Source organism: Notothenia rossii, assembly GCF_949606895.1.
Source record: "Notothenia rossii genome assembly, chromosome: 7".
In the NCBI taxonomy this organism is placed as follows: domain Eukaryota; kingdom Metazoa; phylum Chordata; class Actinopteri; order Perciformes; family Nototheniidae; genus Notothenia; species Notothenia rossii.
This window is the reverse complement of record NC_136905.1, coordinates 63708793-63731488: the sequence shown is the minus strand read 5'-3', so window position 1 is coordinate 63731488 and position 22696 is coordinate 63708793. Positions and strand designations below refer to the sequence as shown.

General features: G+C 39.0%; 1 long non-coding RNA gene across 1 annotated transcript; it reads right to left on the bottom strand.

The window, feature by feature from the left end:
- Positions 1-554: 554 nt before the first annotated feature.
- On the bottom strand, positions 555-2687 carry LOC307013054. The gene is made up of 2 exons (XR_013800843.1): positions 2637-2687; positions 555-741 (listed from the first exon to the last, which is right to left on the bottom strand). It is a non-coding gene; the product is annotated as an uncharacterized lncRNA (long non-coding RNA).
- Between the last annotated feature and the right edge of the window lie 20009 nt (positions 2688-22696).

Sequence of the window (22696 nt, the reverse complement as noted above, 5' to 3'; positions counted from 1 at the left end):
AAGATGAACCAAGCAAAGTTGACATACTCAACATACAGCTGTACTCTTAAGTTTACATGAAGAATTTGTGAAATATTGGTAATAACAGGTTTAAATGATTATTAGTAATTAATTATATAATTTTCTCATCGTAGATGAGCAGACAGGGAGCAGATGAGAAAAGCAGAATATGCAGCTGCCATTTTCCACATGGAAAAGAGAAAGGGCCAAGTGTATTTGAGTGGACAAAAGAGAAATCCCAAATACGAAAAATAAAATTATACAATTTACAGATATGTATACAAATATATATATCCTATATACACACTATCATGTATAATGATGGTGTATGATGTAGAAGGAAGTGTGGTAGATAACAAGTAAATATAGAGTTACATACAGATCCATGTTACAGCAAAAGATGGAATAACTAAGAAGCACGCAGTATAATAATAATTACACGCAACAATTAAATAACTGCTCAGCATCTCCACCACAATCCCAATCTGCTGTGTCCTGTTTTCCTCCCCTCTGCATAACACCCCATCACACATACGAAACACAACGCAGAGTCCGAGGGTGTTAAGAGTATGTTTATTTAAATGTCCTCCTCTCTACTGGCCAACACAGGGAGCATATGCTGGGTGTAGAATTGTTCCAGGAGGAGGAGATTTCCATGCCATGCAGGGTCTTTGGGGATGGGGAGGATGATCGCCTCCATCGTGGTCCACAGCAGCAGAGACTCCGGTCTGTGATGTGCAGCTGTTATATAATATACAATACATTTTTTTGAAAAACATTTGATCAAAAAATAAGGATTTGGTCAGGATCTAGAGTCAGTGTGTAGTTTATTAATTAATCAATGCTCTCTACATTAGGAAAACACATACCAGTGTACCAGAGGGAGTCACACACAGCTGTGCCTAGATAACCAAACAAATTGACAACAGGGATGCAAACTCATCAGGTATGAAAAAGGTGACAAGGATCCGAGCCCCCTGACCCCACAGAATATTGGCTTTAAAATTAGGAATAACAGGATTTTAGCAGTCAGAACAACTAAAGCAGCAGTGTTAATATTAACAGAAACGCCATAGAGTCACATCTAATAGAAATATATAAAAAGCATTTATTTTAATTGTGTAGCAGTCAGTTTATAATTTTGGCAGCACTGTTGAGCATTTTGAAAATGTATTTTCATGCCTCTGTGCAAGGCTTAGTCTTTCTATATTTATAGCCACTGGTGTAAAGTAACCAAGTTCATAAACTCAACAAGTACTATACTTGGGCACAATTTTGAGATACTTGTACTTTACTTAAGTATTTCAATGTTTTGCTACTTTGTACTTCTACTCCACTACAGTTCAGAGGTAAATGGTGTACTTTTACTCCACTACATGTATGTAATACCTTTAGTTACTTTACAGATGTGGATGAATGATGTGAAATATAATCAAGTGTTAAATCAGACTTTAGTTCCACCTGGAGTAAATCCAAAAGCTACCCTGCCTGCAGTATACAAAGTCATTCAAACTAGCTGCACCTTTACCAGCTTTGATAACACTTTAATGATCAGTCATTATAAAACATATCATATTATTCTGAAATGGACCAATCTGCAAAATGACTACTTTTACTGTCGCTACTTTCACTATATTTTGATAATAATAATTTTCTACTTTTACTTGAGGAACATTTGGAATGCAGGAATTTTACTGTAACAGAGTATTCCTACACTCTGGTACTTCTACTTTTACTCAAGTACAAGAACTGAGTACTTCTACTTTTAATCAATTACAAGATATATACTTATACCACCTCTGTTTATAGCCTATGAAAAAAACGATTAGAAAACGAAGGCTAAAGCTAACGTTAGCAGATAGTGACAATGTATGCTAGTTAGCTAGCTCAACGATAATATTGCGACGGGGAAAAAAAACTTTTCAGTGCATATCACGCTCTGCCGCTCCGACAGGGAGCTCTACTCTGAACACCTGAACGGCCCGTTCTAACAGCTGTTCACCAGCGGTCCAGTCTGTGCCACAGTGACTCCGGACGCACAGTTAATATTAACGAACGCACCGTAGGTAATGTAGCTGCTGAAGCTAGACCATCATCGCCGAGCAGCAGAGGCTTATTATACATCATGAGCAGAGCCGACAGGCAGGAAGACTCGAGCACACAGCTCGCGCTTCATTATAATATATAAAAAAAAGCTCGCGGCCGCACATTAATCCGGGTACCAGACCCCCTCCCATACCCCAAAAATATTTTTACTGCAGATCTACAGGAATCATAAAAACGACCTATTTTGGATTCAAAACGGAGAATTTCGCCGAAAGGTGACAAGTTTGCATCCCTGGACAAGATAACCCAAATCCTTGAATCTACACACAGCAAATAAACTCAAATGACACAACGAGATGTAAAAAGGAGATCACACATATAGTCGATATAGAACTGGCCGCTTCAATCTGAAGAGCAACTAAAACAAAACACGGGAGTGTATCTTGTTCTTGTGAACACTAATGTTATCCACAGCATACACAGACACCACAAAGTTCTTAAGGAGAAAACTAGTTGCTAAAACAAAACACGTTAGTGTACCTTGTTAGCTATCTGACATTAACCTTAGACATTGCACTCATATTACTCACTGAAACCTTGTAAAGCCGGTCCCGCATGCTGGCTCTTACAGAACCGCTCCCTTTGGTGTATGTACAGCTCTCAACATGCCCAGACTTGTAGTGATTTTCACCTCTTTTTATACTTTTTCGCCTCATTCTGAAAGAAACAGGTGAAATTTACTAACGTGACAGCCATCTTTGTGATGGTGACGCGTATTGTGCGAGACCAGAGACCTGTAGTTCACTGAGCGGTTTCACACAAAAAAAATTATAACTTCACAGTTTTACGACACATTTTTATTTTTTTGACTTGCAAAATGTTCTTTTAATTTGACAAACATCATATGTGTCATTCGTGGCACAATTCAAACGGGATCGAAAGATGACTTTTCTCTCTCCATTGACGTCAATGTATAATTTTCCGCTTCCGGGGTCCCATGGGTCGGAAGTAGATGGGCGGGACTTCGCCTCTCTATGGCTCCGAAACATAATTTCAGCCAATCAGCATCGTCAATGTCAGCGCCCGGTGCTAGAAAGGATCCGTCTTGTGTAAAACTCTCGCGAGAGTTTGCGAGTCACGTGGCTGAATGTTTACGTTTGACAGGCAGCCTCTCAGTTACGATCGTTAACATCAGTGGGCCACAGCAAATTATGGTGAGAAGCTAAACTATCTATTAATTATGTCAATTACAGGGAGTGTGATTGTAACTGTGTGTGTGACTAGCTGGATGCAAAGAGGTAAACAATGTCTTTTGTTTCCCATGCTTGCTCTTCAAACAGCCGGGGACAGATACTATGTGCCCTTGCTAAATAAACACACACACACACACACACACACATCCCCCCACACACACACACAGACCCCCCCCCCCCCCCACACACACACACACACACACACACACACACACACACACACACACACACACACACACACACACACACACACACACACACACACACACACACACACACACACATACACACATTATTGTAGTATCCATCAAACTAGATGTGTTGCCTTAATGGTCTGTTTTCTAATATTTCTGTGTTTCTGAACCACGTCTGTGTCTGCATATAATGTTCGTATTTAGTCTCCTCAGGGTTCCTGCGGGGTCTTAAAAAGTCTTACATTTGATCATCTGAATGTAAGGCCTTACAAAGGTCTTAAATATGACCAAAAAAATAAGAAATGTCTTAAATATGATTTAGATGGTCTTAAAAATTATCGGATTTGAAAGGTACTTCTGTGTTGCGGTACCGTCTGTTTTGGGGGAAATGTCCGGGCTGCAAAGTAACCAGTACGGTAAGAGCCTTTCACTTCCCCCCAACAATTTGTATTGAATTAAATCAACATGGAACCAGTAATCACTAACTTTGTTTCCCCCGGCCCCTTATTGGAGAACACCCAGCTAGTAACCTAGCAACCAAGCTTCAGCTTGCGGCAGTCAGAAACTCATGTATCTTCGAATCTACTTACAAATTAATATGGGGAAGTGTCAGTTTAACCGTATTTGGTTGGAAAACATCTAATTTAGTGCTTGGTTGAAACCATTGGAGGGGAACGTGTTTGCCGCCGCGCCATTTGCAAAAGAAATAAGCGTTTGTTTTGCTAATGTAGCGTTAGCTAGTGGAGCTTTAGCTAGTGCAGCAGCTCCCGCAACAACACCGGGGGACCTCCGGGCGACGTTTGGGTCTACGTCAACCCTAAAAGCGGAGGTGCTGTAGACGCTAAATGCCGTAGCTAAACACCAATCATACAACAGCAACGATGAAATAGTGTAGCCAATTTAATTTAAGGGGTAATTTCTCAAAATGTTCCCCTTGTGGTTTATTCACCATTACAATAGCCCCACCTAAAATAATTTCCACCAGCCGCCACTGGTTGAGGGAAAAGGGTAACAAGTAAGAACTAAGGGACAGAGGTGGAGAGTCAAAACGTGTCTACATACATGCACTCCCTTAGGATAGGGTTAGGGAAAAGAGTATAGGCACTAAGATGTATGCGCCACATCTATACCATGAGCGCATTGCTCCTAAAAGGTTTTTGGCACTGACACCAATCAACAGTTATGCGTCGACTCGGTAGGGATCAAGGCACGTACTGTATATGCATGTCCCTGCTTCCACCGTCTACACACACAACCAAATTACATCTATACCATGAGCGCATTGCTCCTAAAAAGTGTTTCACTGACACCAATCAACAGTTGTGCGTCGACTCGGCAGGGATCAAGGCACGTATGTATATGCCTCTCCCTGCTTCCTCTACACACACAACCAAATTACATACCATCAGTAAGGAAAAAGAGTAAGAACTGAAATGTATAGGTGAAGAGGCATGACGTGTCTACGTCAATACACTCTTATTCGATTATTCTATCAACTATAAGCTTTATCAAAAAGGAAGGTCTTAAGCATACTCTTAAATAGTACTGAAAAACTGTCTGCAGTCCGAACACAAACTGGAAGCTGATTCCACAAAAGTGGAGCCTGATAAGAAAAGGCTCTGGCTCCCATTGTACTTTTAGAGACTCTAGTAACAACCAACAACCGTGCATTCTTGTAACGCAATGCCCTAGTTGGACAGTAGGGTATAATGAGTTATTTAAGGTAAAATGGCGCATGCCCATTAAGGACTTTGGAGGCGAGAAGAATAATTTTAAATTCTATCCTGTGTTCTATAGGGAGCCAGTGTAAGGCAGCCAAAACTGGAGTCATGTGGTCCCTTTTCCGAACTCCAGTTAGTACACGTGCAGCAGCATTTTGAATTAGCTGAAGTGACTTAACTGACTTTTTGGTACACCCTAATAATAAAGAGTTACAATAATCCAGCCTTGAAGTAACAAATGCATGGATTAGTTTCTCTGCATTGTTTTGAGGCAAGATATGCCTGATTTTTGCAATGTTACGTAGTTGAAAGAAGGCGGTCCTTGAGATTGATTTTATGTGGGCGTTAAAAGATAAATCCTGATCAAATATAACACCAAGGTTCCTTACAGTCTCACTGGAGGCCAAATGAATGCCATCCATAGTTAATATATCTTTAGATAGTTTGTTTCGTAGATTCTTTGGACCGAGTACAATAACTTCAGTTTTGGTCGTGTTTAACATAAAAAAATGTAAGGTCATCCACGTTTTTAAGTCCTTGAGGCAGTCTTGAATTTTATTTAGATGATTGGATTCATCAGGCTTGATGGATAAATATAGTTGAGTATCATCTGCATAACAATGGAAATGTACAGAATTATTCCTTATAGTATTAAGGGAAGCATATATAGTGTGAACAAAATAGGTCCAAGCACTGAGCCCTGTGGCACTCCATGGCTAACTTTGGTTTGCATGGAAGATTCATCGTTGACACACACAAACTGAGACCGTTCAGATAGATAGGACCTAAACCAGCCTAAAGCAGTTAGCTTTATGCCAACTAAGTGCTCTAGTCTTTGCAATAGGACATCATGGCCGATAGTAACAAATGCAGCACTGAGATCGAGCAAGACAAGAATAAAGAAAAGTCCTTTGTCTGAGGCTATTAGAAGGTCATTTGTGATTTTAACCAGAGCTGTCTCTGTGCTATGATGTGTTCTAAAGCCAGGCTGAAAATCTTCAAATAACTCATTGTTTTTTAAGTAACCACACAACTGTTTTGCAACTGCTTTTTCAATAATTTTTGAGAGGAACGGAAGATTAGAAATTGGTCTATAATTGGCTAAAACCTCTGGATCGAGGTTGTGCTTTTTAAGAAGAGGTTTTATCACTGCTACTTTAAATGATTGTGGAACATAGCCTGATAATAAAGACATATTCATAATATTTAATAAAGAAGTGTTCATTAATGGAAAAACTTCCTTTAACAGCTTAGTTGGAATTGGGTCTAAGATACACGTTGATGGTTTGGAAGAAGGAATCATTGAATTCAATTGTTCAAGGTTTATGGTTGAAAAGCCTTCTAATTTACTATATAGTGGAATATTAGAACTTACGTTTCCGGGAGCTGTTGATAACACTATACTGGTCAAAGGCAAGAGGTCATTAATTTTGTTTCTAAGAGTAACAATTTTATCATTAAAAAAGCACATAAAATCATTGCTACTGAGTGCTATGGGAATAGAAGGCTCAATCGAGCTGTGCCTCTCTGTCAGCCTGGCTAAAGTGCTGAAAAGAAATCTCGCATTATTGTCATTCTCATCTATTAATGAAGAGTAGTAAGCTGCTAAGTCATCATTGTTTGTGTGTGTGTGTGTGTGTGTGTGTGTGTGTGTGTGTGTGTGTGTGTGTGTGTGTGTGTGTGTGTGTGTGTGTGTGTGTGTGTGTGTGTGTGTGTGTGTGTGTGTGTGTGTGTGTGTGTGTGTGTGTGTGTGTGTGTGTGTGTGTGTGTTTTATTTTTAAATCTTCATACATTCATTTGTCAGCCACTTCCAAGCACAATTCATTGACACATCATCACCATAAAAAGTGAACATATAGCAAACTGTTGCTTACTAACACATTCAATGTTTCAGCATCATGTAATAATTGCCTGTGGGTTTGTCTGTCTTTTTCACATTTCACATTATTTTTACTTAAAATAAGAGCAGCTTCATTTCTGCTTTTGCTCTAAATGTAGTCAGTGAGAGAAACAGGAGCCAAGTGGAGAAGCAAGGAAAAATTTTTTTTTTTTGTGAAGATTTGGCAATAACTGGATCCCTTTTTTATTAAGGCCAATTCAACTTTTCGTGGATTTTTGTTCTTTGGCGGAGCAGTGTTGAAAATCACCCACCACACTCATCTTCTACTGATCTGATGACTAGTCACCCGGTTTCAGTTAAAATGGTTTCTTATTTGTGGTGTTGGCATCAATGGGCCTGGCTCAGAAAGCAGGTGGTGCATGTCTGAGGCTGTAGTCATTAGTCATCAGAATGTGTCATGCTGCTTTGTGTGCATGGAGCCTGAGCATAGAGTGCCACAGTGACGCGTCCTAAAACACGAAAGTAAGCTGTGCATGGGTTCCTTCGATAAAAAAGCAATGCAATTTCTCCATAGGATTTTGGAAAATAGCTCGAAATAAGGTCTGTGGTTGACACACATTTAAGAGACGGATCACGTTTTGTTCAGTCGGATAATCTCCACATGTCTACCATACTTTTGCAATTTTCGAATCATAAATCTAATCGATAGATTTATGATTAGAAAATTATAAAAGTATAGGTATCTATTGTTTCTTGCTTTTATTCTGTAGGAATTAATGCGTCGTCCTGTTTCACTAATCAAAACCTGGCAGCTTTAAAAAAAAAAAAAAAAAACGTTATGCATTAAGCACACTGAGACAGTGACAAAGATATTTTGTATTTCTCTGAATAATTTATATTTCTAAATGTTTTTTAAAACATTTCCTTTGCAGTGGACATTGGGTTAATCTTATCCACAAAATAATATGTTAAAATGATTTGTAATTATAAACACATTGCATAACCTTCATACGTATCTGTTCCTCCTTATCTCCTGACAGTGTTGTGTTTCCTTATGTATGTAAAGGCCCTGATACACCAAGCCGAAATCAGACATTTTCGTTAGTCGGATGACGAAGCGTGCCCTGTCGCCCAAACTCAATTTGGTGTGTCCCGCGCCGTCGGCCGTGACACGCCTTATTTGGCCTTTCATGTGAATCGGCCGTGCGACGGACAAAGAAATCACTCTGATTGGCTGTTCAGCTAGCGAATCAGTGCATGAGAAGCGAAACGGCTGCTTGAAAATGTCTTCCACAAGCAACACTCCAATGGCTGATAGCTCCAGTACCGCATGAAACATGTTTTCGATGGACGAGAGTGAAAATGGAATTTGTTGTTTGTTTAGATCACGCAGTCTGTTCTTCTTCTCTGTCTTCCTGTTGTTGCCCCTTTTGAATGACGAATACACACTACCGCCGACTGTTGGTAAGGAGAGTTATTGCCACTCACCATGGGTGTCGCCTGGGGAAGGCATCCAGGGCTTTAACAATAATATACTACATTAACCGTACTTTACCTAGAGGACGGCAGAATTGTAATTTCCCGTGTTCAGTGAATGCAACAGAGGCAAGACACCACCAGACCAATCAGAGAGTTGCATGGAAATAAACGTGTTTTATTGGCTGACAGGTACGTACCTCTCCTCTGTGACAGTGTTTAAACTTTAAACTGTCAGCCGGTTTTTTTTAATAAAAAAGACGGCAATTCTCAAGTGGTGGCTCATACAGCAACCCCAGAGCTACCACCTGAGCCAGGTGTAAATGTATGTAAATGTCAGTAAACTTACAAGTTATGCGAACATGTAAGCAAAGCATAAATTATAGCTACGTTGACGTTACTTTGAATCGCGCGGGTAATCTAAACCTTTAGCATGTAGCTATAGCTAGCCAGATATATTAAATAAACACTTTCTCATACAATCTAAATGTTGTGTTTTTTAGCGTTACCTGGTCATTTCAAAGAAAGCTCTCTGGGAAATGTTGACTTACTGTCAGTGTTCGACATGAAGCTACAAGCTACCTTACAGTACACAGTTGATCCTGAGTCCTGTCAGTTAAAGTGTTTCATAGTAAGCTTAGCTAAGCATCAACCTAGCAATGAAATATATGGATGTTATTTGACAGTATTTCTGAGAAAAAGTCAGCTGAAAGGGTGGCATAGTTGCCACTGCTTTACGTGTCGACAGTATGTTTCAACGTATTTGCAGCAGTAAATGTGGCTGTGTGGACGACGCTGAAGTTGGCTTCCGATTCAGAGTTTCCGATTCGGCAGTTAAGGGGAAAGTTAAGGGAAATTTAATTTACAGCGCTCCTCTTAAATCGCTGTATAGCCGATTTATTTGGACTGAATTATCCCAAAGAGTCTAAAGATTCTTTATAACACAGTTTGAGATTTGTGAAACCTTAATTCTATTTGTGAAAATTTAAAAAAGGGAGATTTCAGTGCTTTTTTCGCATCTTGACCACATTGGACCAGGTCCTGATCTAAAACCACTAGACCTAGACTCATCAAATCTGGACTGGATTATCCCAGAGAGGCTAAAGATTCTTTATAACACAGTTTGAGATTTGTGAAACCTTAATTCTATTTGTGAAAATACCAAAAAGGGAGATTTCAGTGCTTCTTTCGCATCTAGACCACATAAAACCAGGTCCTGATCTAAAACCACTATACCTACACTCATCAAATCTGGACCGGATTATCCCAGAAAGGCTTAACATTTTTTATAACACAGTTTGAGATTTGTGAAACCTTAATTCTATTTGTGAAAATACAAAAAAGGAAGATTTTTCTGCTTTTTTTACATCTAGACCACATAAGACCAGGTCCTGGTCTAAAACCACTATACCTACACTCATCTAATCGGGACCATATTATCCCAGAGGCTAAACATTCTTTATAACACAGTTTGAGATTTGTGAAACCTTAATTCTATTTGTGAAAATAAAAAAAAGGGAGATTTCAATTAAAAATGTCAATTTAATTGTTACAATACGACTGTAGCATCGCCACTGTGGGCTAAGCCCTGAATGTTTCCAGGTCCGGGCGACGCCCCTGCCACTCACGCATGCGCAGTTCGCTCGGCTGAAGTCTTTGCTGTGTGTTCCAGTGCGACATATGGCCAAGACGCAGGAGAACAGGGTGACGCAACAGTCGGCGTCTGCGAGTTCTCTGGTGACTGCTTGGTGTGTCAGGGCCTTAAAATGATTAAAAATAGTTTAAAAAAAGTAACGAGTCCCTCTGTAAATAAAAACAATGACCTCATTTAGAAGATAAACAATATATGGTATATATTTAAACACTTTAACTCCCTAAAACTCCCCCTCATCCACACCCCCATGGGTGTTGCATCACTTGAAATCCCATGATGGGCTTTTCGCAGTGCATTAGGACTTAAGCTGCAAGCATAATGATCAAACTAAAGGCCTAATTGTAATGTCCCCCACCGAAGACATCAATGACCTATTAGATATCAAGTCGTTAAAACAGTGCAAATAGCACAACTTGATTATAATGATGATGATGATGATGATTATTATTTTCCTAGTTGTTCTGGAGGTTAAAAAGGCATAAGACTGGCAGAAGTTGTGTGACATTTTCACTTAGAGAATTCTGAGGGAAGCAAAGCATATTAATTATTTAAAATGCACCTACCATGCTATATTTTTAGGCAATAGCATATCTCAGATATCTAAAAACATATAAAAAACATGTCTATTAAGTGTTTTGCTCAAAATACCAAACGGATCACCCATTCTAGCCATGCCTCATATCCCTCTATATCACTTCCTGTTTCAAAAGTGCTGATTTCGGGTATAAAGCTTTAAAGAATAAAAAAGGAAAGGGCTGAGCTCATGCAGAACCCGGCAGCTACTGTCTAAACTAAATACTGCCGTGATGAAACACCATATCATGGATTATCAAGGATTATTTCTGAAACAATATGGAGCTCAAAGGCTTTCTCTCTTGCCGGTTATACCACAAGGTGAGTTCCTTTTTATTTCCTGCTTCTTCACAAACATGCTCTCCAGTACAGGTTAGCTCTGAGTGTTAGCGATGCTAATGTAAACACCGACCATATTACGTCCAAAACAGTCGGGTATTGTATCTGATAGCAACTTTCTGATAGTGCCGTGGGTCCACATTTCCGATATTACGTTATATCGGACGCAAATCTCGATCAGCTCCGTTGTACCCCCGTTTTTAGAGGTGTGGGTATGGCAAATCCACCCAAATGACCCAAGAAGTGACAAAATAAAGAAAGAATATTATTAATTTACCCCTTTTAGAAGTGAAGATATAGTCATTTGTTCTGGGAATGTCATTTTCGAGCCTGAGACCTGGAAAACAGGTTTGGGGCTTAAAGGGAGTGGAGAGAGTTCAAAATGTTTCTATGACCAATGGAGGAAACATCTGACCTGTACATGACAAGGTCCCTTAACCATCAACTGACGCGGACGCATCATCAGCAGTAGATTGTGAAATATGTAAGAGATACCACAACTATAATCGTGTGTGTAATTACTCGATATTAATCCCTCTTTAGAGAACCATTACTGCAGAATGCTTAGAAGGTGACTGTCATGTTTCAAATCCACAACACCAGTAATGTTTTTATGAACAATGTCTGCTCTGAGATAACCCAGTTAATGGGACAGTTTCTGCACTGCTAAACATTGGATACCATTCTGTACGGTAATATCTGCCTTTCGGTGTATATCATGATTGCCACATACTGTAAATTGATAACTAGCTTTAATGCCATGTTTACATCATACACATCTGGACTATAATCAAAAGAAAATGTATAGGGGGTGGTTAACAACAACAAAAAAATGTTTACCTGATAAAAAAATTGCAGATGGAGCTGAAGTTGAAAAATTTTCTTGGAAAATGTTTTGCCTCCTAAATATATATTTCTAAAGTATATAATCATTCATTAGAAAAACTATTTGATGACTGAAATAGATAATAAATATGTAGTTTTAAATGTATTTGAATTTGTTTATATTATGTGTACATATTTTTGATTTATGGTCCGGGCTTGTGCATGCATTTGTTTTCATTGTATTTGTCGGACATATTGACCAATCATATTTGGTCAACATATGGTGCTGCTAAATGCTATTGGGTTAATAATATATAGCTGAATATTTTATAGTCTGACATATTTCAAGAGGGATCCGAAATGTACAAAACAAACAAAGACATCCAAAAAACTAATTCACTCCTTCATTCACACAAAAACAAGTAAGGTTACTGTATACATCTCCATGTATTGTATTGAGCAAGGGTGCAAATATTACAGATTTGTGCCACACAGTGCTGTGGTTCTCTGAATAAGGCATTGTCCTTTGCTGACTTCATGCTTCAGCTGAGGGACATTGGGGATCCCAGCACATGCGGTTCGTCTCTGAAGTTAATCCTCAAGCCCTTATCAACTCTCTGCCAGAGCGGGTGTTAGTCGCGAGAGACAGCTCAGAATACGCAGGGACAAAAAGATGTGCAGAAATGAGAGAGGGGCCAGTTGCAAAATCACTTTGATAAGAAGAAGCTAAGCAGTTTGGGACAAAGGATTTTCTTCACGATGCAAATGCACGTCGATCGGTGGAGAGGTTAATGTGATCATGCTGTCATTACACTTTAAGATTGTCTTCCCTGAACATGTAGATATTGATTTTTCATCACTTTTCACACTTGCATCTTGAGTCCTATTAGGTAGGTTCAATCCCAGAACATACACATTTCATTTCCTGAGATGATTCAAAATATTTGTTCATGTAATATAAACCCAATTATGAATGTGTGTTAAAGGTTATGATGAGAAGAAAAACGAGTTTCTTAATCTGTCATGATCCTGGTGTTATGTGGTTTCCTGTTTCACTTTGAAATCTTTTTTGTCTTTGTGTCTTTTCTGTTTTAACTTCCGGTCTTTGAGTCACATTTCAACAAAAAAAATTCACTCTGATTTTATGCAGTCTTATGGGTGTGTAAATAAATTAAAAAAAAGTTGATATTAAACTCTTAAAATCTTTTTATTTAATGCTTTATTTTTTGTCTTTCTTATCTATAATGCCAGCAAATAAAGGGGTATTATATGAGATGGCTTCAAGAATGAACCCACTGATACAATTGTTCCATGTGTGATTTACTTAATATGTCATTTAGATGTCCTTTCGATGCTATGGAATTCCACTATGTGACAAATTATGTGAAGATCAATTTGGAGAATCTTAAGCTTAAACCTTTGAATTATTTTCCTAAAAACAGAAATGCACAGAAATGTTTTTTGTCATGTTGAAACAGAGAAGTGTCGCGTACTTTAAGGTTAGGAGTGTATAACCCTGAGCCTCAGCAGTTCAGACTCTCTTCCATCCTTTGACTTCTTTAATGGAGCTATTATTAACTCTAGCAGAGGTGAAGCACTTTTCCAGTCCTCAGAGATTAAAGAAAGGGAGCCAGCATATGAATAATTTAGGTTTGTTCTCTTCATTCATTGCTGAACTCAATGTGGACAGATACACACTTAACCCTGCACTTTCTTCTCCCTTCAGATGAAATCATTTTAGGAATTAAGTTGAAATTTGTAGTCACCCATAGTAGCAGTGTGTTTGCTGTAGAATTACGATAATATTATGAATACAAACAGGAATGTATGATAGCGTGAGGGGAATTAAATTCTCTGTAAGGAATTTTAGATTGCCGAACCTCAGCAGTTCAGCAGTGCCTAGAGCTGTTGTGGAAATCATCCTTTGACATTTAACTGCCACTCATTCTTCAAACCCATATATAATTTATAGGACTGCTTAGGTATGGTAATATTTTGGAGCTATTCCATTTATTTATTTAGCTTCTTCCATAACATTATTCATAAAAGTGCATTGGAAGCCTGTCAGAAGGTTTACAGTACCGTCATCAGTTTCCAGAGACTTCCTGTAACAGCAACTCTGTGCATCCAAAAAATGCTAGAATGCTGCCATACTCCTTGCTTGTCGCTAATCTTTCACCCCCACTTTCAACTTTAATCAGGCCCATGAAAGGGGGGTTGTAGCAACTGTTTTAAATAAACCTCTAAGAAACCCTGTAGATTTCATGCTTAGTTCTAGGTTAACAGGCCGAATACATTATTATTAAATATTTGTTGCCCTTATCCTCTTACTTACAAATGAAAACAAAATAATCTTTTATGCATTTAAGATATTGCTTGAAAGGATACCAGACAAAGAAAATAATCCTGTTACGAACTCAGACACTTAGGATGTAGGACCGAATTGCACGACCCGGTAGACAGAGGTAAAGTATTTGTAAGATACTTTATTTTTCCAAAATACAGCAATATGAACAACAAAAAAGGTCACTATCAAATCTCAAGTTTGAGATGACAAAAATAGAGAACAAAATGAAAGCGCTCACGTAGTGAGGAACCAAAACTATTCAAGAGCACAGCGAGCATAGACCTGACATGGCAAGAAACGAGACGAACTGACACTGAACACTGGGAGACAGGGGAATTTAAGCACATGATAATAAGACACAGGTGGGAACAATCAGGGGCGGGGCTGACACTGGTGAGCACAGGAGACACACAAGGGGTGGACAATCAGAAGCCTGGAATGAGAGGTAAACGGTGAGTGAAAAAACAAACATAAAACAACATAAAAATGAACCTCTCTAGCATTTCTGTCGGTGCACAACAAATCCCAAATGCGAAAATATTTCTTCTTTATCCACAACACATGATGTGACTTACTTTTACCTACACCCTTTGTTTTCTATTCCTATTTCAGAAAATGTACATAACAGGAATATTGAAAAAGAATATGTTTAAGTAAGTAGCGAGTGTGCCAAGCTCCATGTGCCTTCAAGCAAAAAAAACAAGTCTACATCCCAATCAGTTCTTTTTTTGTTCATCTCCGGGCATTCAGAGAGCTGGAGATCATGTACAAACAGCCAAAAGTACACCATGATATCAGATATCCCCATCCTTCCCCCAAGGGAAGATTTAGCATGCTCGCAGCCAGTGATATTTTTAAGAGGAATTTGTAGTCACTGCATGTGAATAGGAAACCAGCTCAACCATATGATTGAGTTTCCCGATATTTAGAAAGGCGTGCAGACCAGAACCGTTGAGCTATGAACCAACCCAGTCTCACATCTAAGCGTGTAATAACTACGTCTATACATCTATATTGATTCTGAGTTTTCTACATCCAACTCACAGGTTTATCATTACTTTGAAAAAAAAGATTATTAATTTAACCCTTTTAGAAGGGAAGATATGGTCATTTGTTCTGGGAATGTCATTTTTGAGCCTGAAACCTGAAAAACAGGCTTGTTAAGCCCTGAGCCTGTTTTTGAGGTCTCTTCCCAGAACTAATGACAATATCTTCACTTCTAAAAGGGGTAAATTAATCATCTTTTTTCTCAAAGCAATGATAAACCTGTGAGTTGGATTTAAAAAAGTCAGAATCAATATAGAATTTTTTTTTATTTTAAAGTTAGGTTCTTACACCTTTTCCAAAGTCAAATTCAAGCACTTTTCAAGCATTTTCAAGGTGCATTTTCCAGCTTTCCAAGCATCTTACAGCTGTTGTAAATTACAATAAATGATTATTTCCCTACCTCACATTAAATCAGATGTTCTTTATGCTATAAACAACCAAATGTGTTTTTCGTGATAGCCTTCTACACGAGGATGAAAAATTAAAGAAACGAAAACTAAGTTTAATATTTCAAAATTAGTGATCTGTACGTAGACTGGGCATCCCATATAACCTGGCTGAGCCAATATAAAACAATCAGCCAAATAACTTTTCAATACATTATTGATTACTATTTTTGTGGTACTTTTAGGTTGGCAGTAAACATAAATCAGAGGTACATGGTGTACTTTAATCCACTCCACGTATTTAATACTCTTAGTTACTTCACAGATGTGGATGAGTGATGTGAAATATAATCAAGTGTTAAATCAGACTTTAGTTCCACCTGGAGTAAATTCACAAGCTACCCTGCAGTATACAAAGTCATTCAAACTAGCTGCACCTTTACCAGCTTTGAGAACACTTTAATGATCAATCATTATAAAACATATCATATATATTATTCTGAAATGGACCAATCTGCACAACGACTACTTTTACTGTCGCAACTTTCACTATATTTTGATGGTAATACTTTTCTACTTTTACTTGAGGAAGATTTTGAATGCAGGACTTTTACTGTGACAGAGTATTCCTACACTCTGGTACTTCTACTTTTACTAAGTACAAGATCTGAGTACTTATAATTTCACTACAAGATCTGAGTACTTGTACTTTTACTCAAGTACAATATCTGAGTACTTATTCCACCTCTGGTAGTGTATTAGCCTGAATTGTAGCCACAAAATCACGCAGAGCTGCATAAAAATAGACTCACAATGGTAACAAGTGGAAAATAATATTTACAAATGTGTACAATGATTTGTAGGTCATTTTGAGTGCTCAAGACACCTGAATTATACATCTTCAAAGGAAGACTGTTAGGCCGCAAGGTGAACCTCGAAAAGTCCTTTAGAAAAGAAATCCCGCTCCACAGAAGTGGAACTACATAATCTTTAGTTCATAAAAAAGAACGAGTCATGCTTATCCACCAAAAAGAAGTTTGTCGCTAAAATTCCTGTCAATTATTCTAGGCACGTAATTATTGGCTGAACTATTCCCTTCAAAGCGTAATAATATCTTGGTCAAAAGTAGTGCCACGGTTCGTCACGTGATCGTGCTGCACCAATTGGGTAGCTGCATATTGTCAACAGAAGTAAAAGATGGCCGCCTACATGGTTACGCTAAACCAGACCAAATGGATTCTAAACAGTGCTGTATGCTTGTTTTATGTCATGTTTTGTCATATGTCTTAATACATCACTAAGTCCGAGGTATTTGCGTTATATACGCGGTATTTGTGAGAGGTTTTACTATCTGGGAACAGAGTTGACCATCGAATCAACATTGGCTAGCAGCGTTTATCAGCCAACTCCAGCTACAACAACATTCCTGGACTACCATGTTCGCATCGCTAGGTTCATTGGCTGAGCTCGTGGATTATTCCATGAGACTGAGGACTTTTTGTCTGTCTGTCTGTTGTTATTGTTACCCTGTACACGTTAAATGCACTCTTAAAATAAACAAGACTTGATTTCAAACATAGCTACGTCCAAGAAGAAGGTTAACTTGTTACGTTAAGTAATTTAGATCAATAAAATGCAGTACTTATACCAATGACCATTGATTCATTTATTTACTCATTCATCATATAATAATTTGATGAATTACATTATTATTATTATAGATATATATAGATTATTATTATAGATATATATATATATATATATATATATATATATATATATATATATATATATATATTATATTATTATAATTATTATTATAATTATTATTGTAATATGATAATATTGTATTTGTAACTTCAAAATCAATGCCACTGTGTAACTGTCATGGAGGGTGTACAGTCTGTTGATGTTGTTGAAGACCTGCAGTGTGATCATGAGGAATGTGACACACGGGTGTTTTTACATGCCTAACATGCTGCACAGGAGCACAAAGCTGTCGTCATCAAGAGCTCTGACACTGATGTGGCAGCCTTGGGTTGTACCCTGTACACGTTAAATGCACTCTTAAAATAAACATGACTTGATTTCATACATAGCTGCGTCCAAGAAGAAGGTTAACTTGTTACGTTAAGTAATTTAGATCAATAAAATGCAGTACTTATACCAATGTCCATTCATTCATTTATTTACTCATTCATCCCTCCACAAATGAAAACAAAACTGATGAACCATAAAAACGAGATTTATTACAAATATAAAAGGTATGACATAGAAAACAGTACAAAACAGAATAAGGACACTCCTATTCCTCACTGTCAGTGTCAGGGCAGTCATCGTTCTCTTCCTCTGTTTCTTTTTTATTTGCACAATTTGAGCAACAACATAAGTCTATGCAACAGAGTCCTGCAGAGAAGCATGAACAGCTGCCTTTCTCACAGCAAATGTTGCATTCTCTGTACTCCTCCTCTGCACAAAGTCTGCATATTTCGAGCACATATTATCAAACCTCTGATCTGCACTCAAAACATCCATAAATCTGTCTGGAAAGGCACATTCCATCTCAGTGATGACATCCATGCACGCAGCTCTCTCTTGGGGTGGCAAGGATTCCATGAAGGTGATAAACCGGAAGCGCTGCAGACTCTCATATAGAAGTTTATGAGCCCTCATGCTGCGATTGTAGAGATGGCCATTGAGTACCCCATTGATGGATCCTGGGGCAACAACTTCAGATTCCATGAGGATATCTTGCAGTCCTGCATCTCCAAACCTTTTGCCTAGAATACTCAGGTAGGACATGCATGTATGGAATTCACCTAGTCTAATCACTAGACCAGTGGTCACCAACCTTTTTAAGCCCAAGATCACCGACCTCGGCCTAGGTGAAAGGCGAGATCTACCTATTGCAGAATTGAGGGGAAAAGACGGCCCAGACAATGCTTCCAATTTGAGGCCTTTTATATAGGCTAATTGCATCTGAATTACTGTTACAATGAAGGCTCCATAATCAGCTCACGGCATATAGGCAGGGCTAAAGTGCTATTGGGGTGCGGACCTCACCTCCTCAAGGGGGGTCCGGGGGGATGTTCCCCCGGGAAGATTTTTTTTTAAATATTGAAGTTGAAAGCATCAATCTGGTGCACTTTGAGAGCAACAGGAAGAGATCTATGGATACCTCTCTCAGCACCCATATAAAACAGAACTGTAAACAGATTTTCTTTTTCTTTATGGATATTTTACAAATCACATTAAACTGTATTCTTGTTTTACTGCCATATAGTAGGCTATTTCATACCTGTTTTTCATTTATTCTCTTATTGTTTGTATAACTATAATGATCATATGAAGGTGTGCCGCGGAAATACTCTTTTGAATAATTTGTGACAAAACTGTTCTAAATACTCAAGAGTCCTTTAGCTCACCTGAGCCCCTCAGTCTGACAGGAGAGGACTCTCCTCCAGCTTGTTGTGGAAACAGCTCCTCATGTCCGTTAGTGCAGCTAGCTAACCAGATGCTAACATCACGGTCCCCACGAGCACCGGTCCCTCTCTCTCTCTCCCTCACTCCCTCTCTCCCTCACTCTCTCTCTATCACACTAAATGCCTATCGCCACACACACACAGAGCCGAGCTTGAATGACACAAGCACACGTGTATTTCCATGCAACTCTCTGATCGGTCTGGTATGTTGCCTCTGTTGCGTTCACTGAACACGGGAAATTACACTCCTGCCGTCGTCTCTTGTGTCATGATGAGGTTCCCGTAAAGCACGGTTAATGTATTATATTATTGAGGTGTCTCAAATATACGTCAATCAAGTGGCACCTGCTAATGGGGTGGTGGAGGATAGGTTTACATCTAAAAATGTATTTTTCAAACATTATTATTTTTATTTTATTTTTATTTCTTTTGTTACTTTTCTTTTAACGGTCCGCGATCTACCCGCACCACACTCGATCGACTGGTTGGCGACCACTGCTCTAAATAGTAAATAAATATATAATGTATGCTACAGAGTTTCCGTCAGAAAGCTCTTCCGGATCTCCGCCCGCGGTGACTGACCGGTGACACACACTTCAAGTTAGACCTAACACACGTAGTCTAGCTATTTTATCTACCTCTGGAACAACCTAAACTAATTATAAATATATTTATTCTTCACTGTCGGGTCACTACTGGATCAGTGAGCTGCACGAGATACGGGCTGTCAGAAGAGAGTGAGAGGTATGGGCTCAGAACAGTCTCATAATACACACATGCACACAGAAGGATTCACACTTGTATTTCCGGATCCACACTTGTGTTTTTCAATGCACACACAAATGTGTTCCGTTTCATATACATGTAAATAAAATCCAAACACAGAAAAAAGTTTTACATATGTATTTTTGATCCACACATATTTGTTTTCCGTTTAAATCCCCTGAACCTGCAAACACAAACTGCTTTCTGTGCACGGATCGCTGTGCATTCGTGTGTGGGTTTTTTGAGACTCCCCTGACGCTCACCCGATTCGTACTTGTAATTTTTTCTATCTATAGCCAATCAGATGTCTCCTCAAATCTAAGCCAATAACATGAGCGCGCCCCCACGAGGGTAGATTTATTGCGTTCATGACGCAGCGCTTCATGTACGCATTTTGCGCAGTCCGGAGCTGACAGGTCCATGGAGCCTGCCTGCAGGCGCTAATCTCAGGACACCTCCACTCTCAGTACATTGCCACTTTCCAAACAGGAAATGCGCGCAAATACAAGCCTTTATATTAGTAAGGTTCAGCGCCACTTTCCGAACCATTGATGAATGCTTGTGTACACAAAAATGGCAGGCAAAACCGTTTTAAATGTGTGTTTCCTGTATGGCGAATACAGCTGCTTTATTTATGTCTGTATGAAGTTGTTGTGAGTGTGGAGGGAACAGCTACAGGTTAGCTTAGCCTAATCGATCAGTGCACTACGAAGCCAGTGCTAGACAGTGAACTGTCAACGGGGGGAGCCCCGCCGGTCATTATCGGCCGATATTCACTCTAAATAGTTTGATCGGTGCTCTCTATAAAGGCCGATCAGGAGAGCTGGATCTGATCGATATGGACATAGATGCGAGTGAAGTATAACCGGACGCGAGAGAGAGATCAGATCAGCTGCTGAGTCTGACGGAGACACGCAGCTCTGCATGATCACCTGAAGCTCCGCCCTCTGTTTAGCGAGCTGACCGGACTGCGCAAAATGCGTATATGAAGTGTCATGAACGCAATAAATCCTACCCTTGTGGGGGCGCGCTCATGTGATTGGCTTAGACTGGAGGAGACATCTGATTGGCTATAGATGAGAGCAATTACAAGACAATTACAAGTACGAATCGGGTGAGCGTCAGGGGAGTCTCAAAAAACCCACACACGAAGGCACAGCGATCCGTGCACAGAAAGCGGGTTGTGTTTGCAGGTTCAGGGGATTTAAACGGAAAACAAATATGTGTGGATCAAAAATACACATTTAAAACTTTTTTCTGTGTTTGGATTTTATTTACATGTATATGAAATGGAACACATTTGTGTGTGCATTGAAAAATACAAGTGTGGATCCGGAAATACAAGTGTGAATCCTTTTGGGATCATGAAATACAAGTGTGAATCCTTCTGTGTGCATGTGTGTATTATGAGACTGTTCTGAGCCCATAGAGAGGGGGAGAGAGGAAACGAGAGCGCAATTCCGCTAATTTCTCCCGTTTTATTATTATATATTTATATACAGTCTATGGATATATTATCCAAAGTTATTAGTTAATGTACACTTGAATAATGTACTTCATTTGAATGTTATAATTATGTTGGCTGTTTGTGGAAGCGCCAGTGAAAGAGCCCCATTGACTGAGTTTTAAACATCACTTTAAAATGGAAGATCCCGCCCGCTCACTCGATCGGATCGACGATCGGCGATACTGATTCCAGCGATCGCTGATCGGCCCCAAAATTGGCGATCGGAGCATCTCTAACTTGTACAATACTTCAATTTTATATAAAAGACAGTTTGTTTTCATCTGTTTTCAAATAAACAAAGTATTGGCTTTCAGAATATTAAACTTGTTTCGGCAAATTCAGATGATAAATACAACTTTGAAGCTTTTAACGGCATCATTACAAGCAGAGAACGGACTAATGTAACATCACAGCAAGCATAACAACAGCCGGTGTTTCTTTTAAGTGTTTCCCCGGTACACAAACGCAAAAATACACAAACACACTCGCGAGCTTCCCCCAGACCAGTAATACAAACGAAAATGTGTCTTCGGGTCAATGTGACTGATTTCGATAGAGCGAGTCACATTTGGTTTAGGCACGAAAACATACTACCAGTAAAAATACATTGCTTTCAAAATCACACGATGGCGACTGTAACGCACATAACATAGGTACGCTCCTCTGAAAAGATTGTCCCCTGCAATTATTATTATTATCCCTCAATCGAGTTCGCTATTCAGCTCACTAACGTTAGCTTAAACAAACGTAACATGCAACGTTAACCTAATCTAAAATGCTCTACTACGGCGTACCTTTCATGTGGCTCGTCAGCGCAGACTCTCCCATCGTTATTTGTTGCAAACTTTGCAGGAGGCTACTCGCAGTGTTGGGTGTAACGCGTTACAAAAGTAACGGAGTTACAGTAATATATTAGTTTTTGCTGTAACGAAGTAATGTAACGCATTACTAATGAAATTTGGGTAATATATTACCCGTTACAATTCTCAGTAACACAGTTACACAACACATTTTAACCCGAAATTAAATGTTGTTTTGTTTTTTAGGAATTCACAAATATCGCGAGACATTCCGACACCAGAGAAAAAATGTGCGGGTAGATTAATAAACCTGATGCATTGTTTACTATTGGGTTAAGATGGCGGGAGGAACTTTTGAGCGATGGGTGTTCTCACATTATTATCAGTTCATTAGAGAAAAAGATAAAAACATAATAGTCAAGTGCAATCTATGTTCGTCGG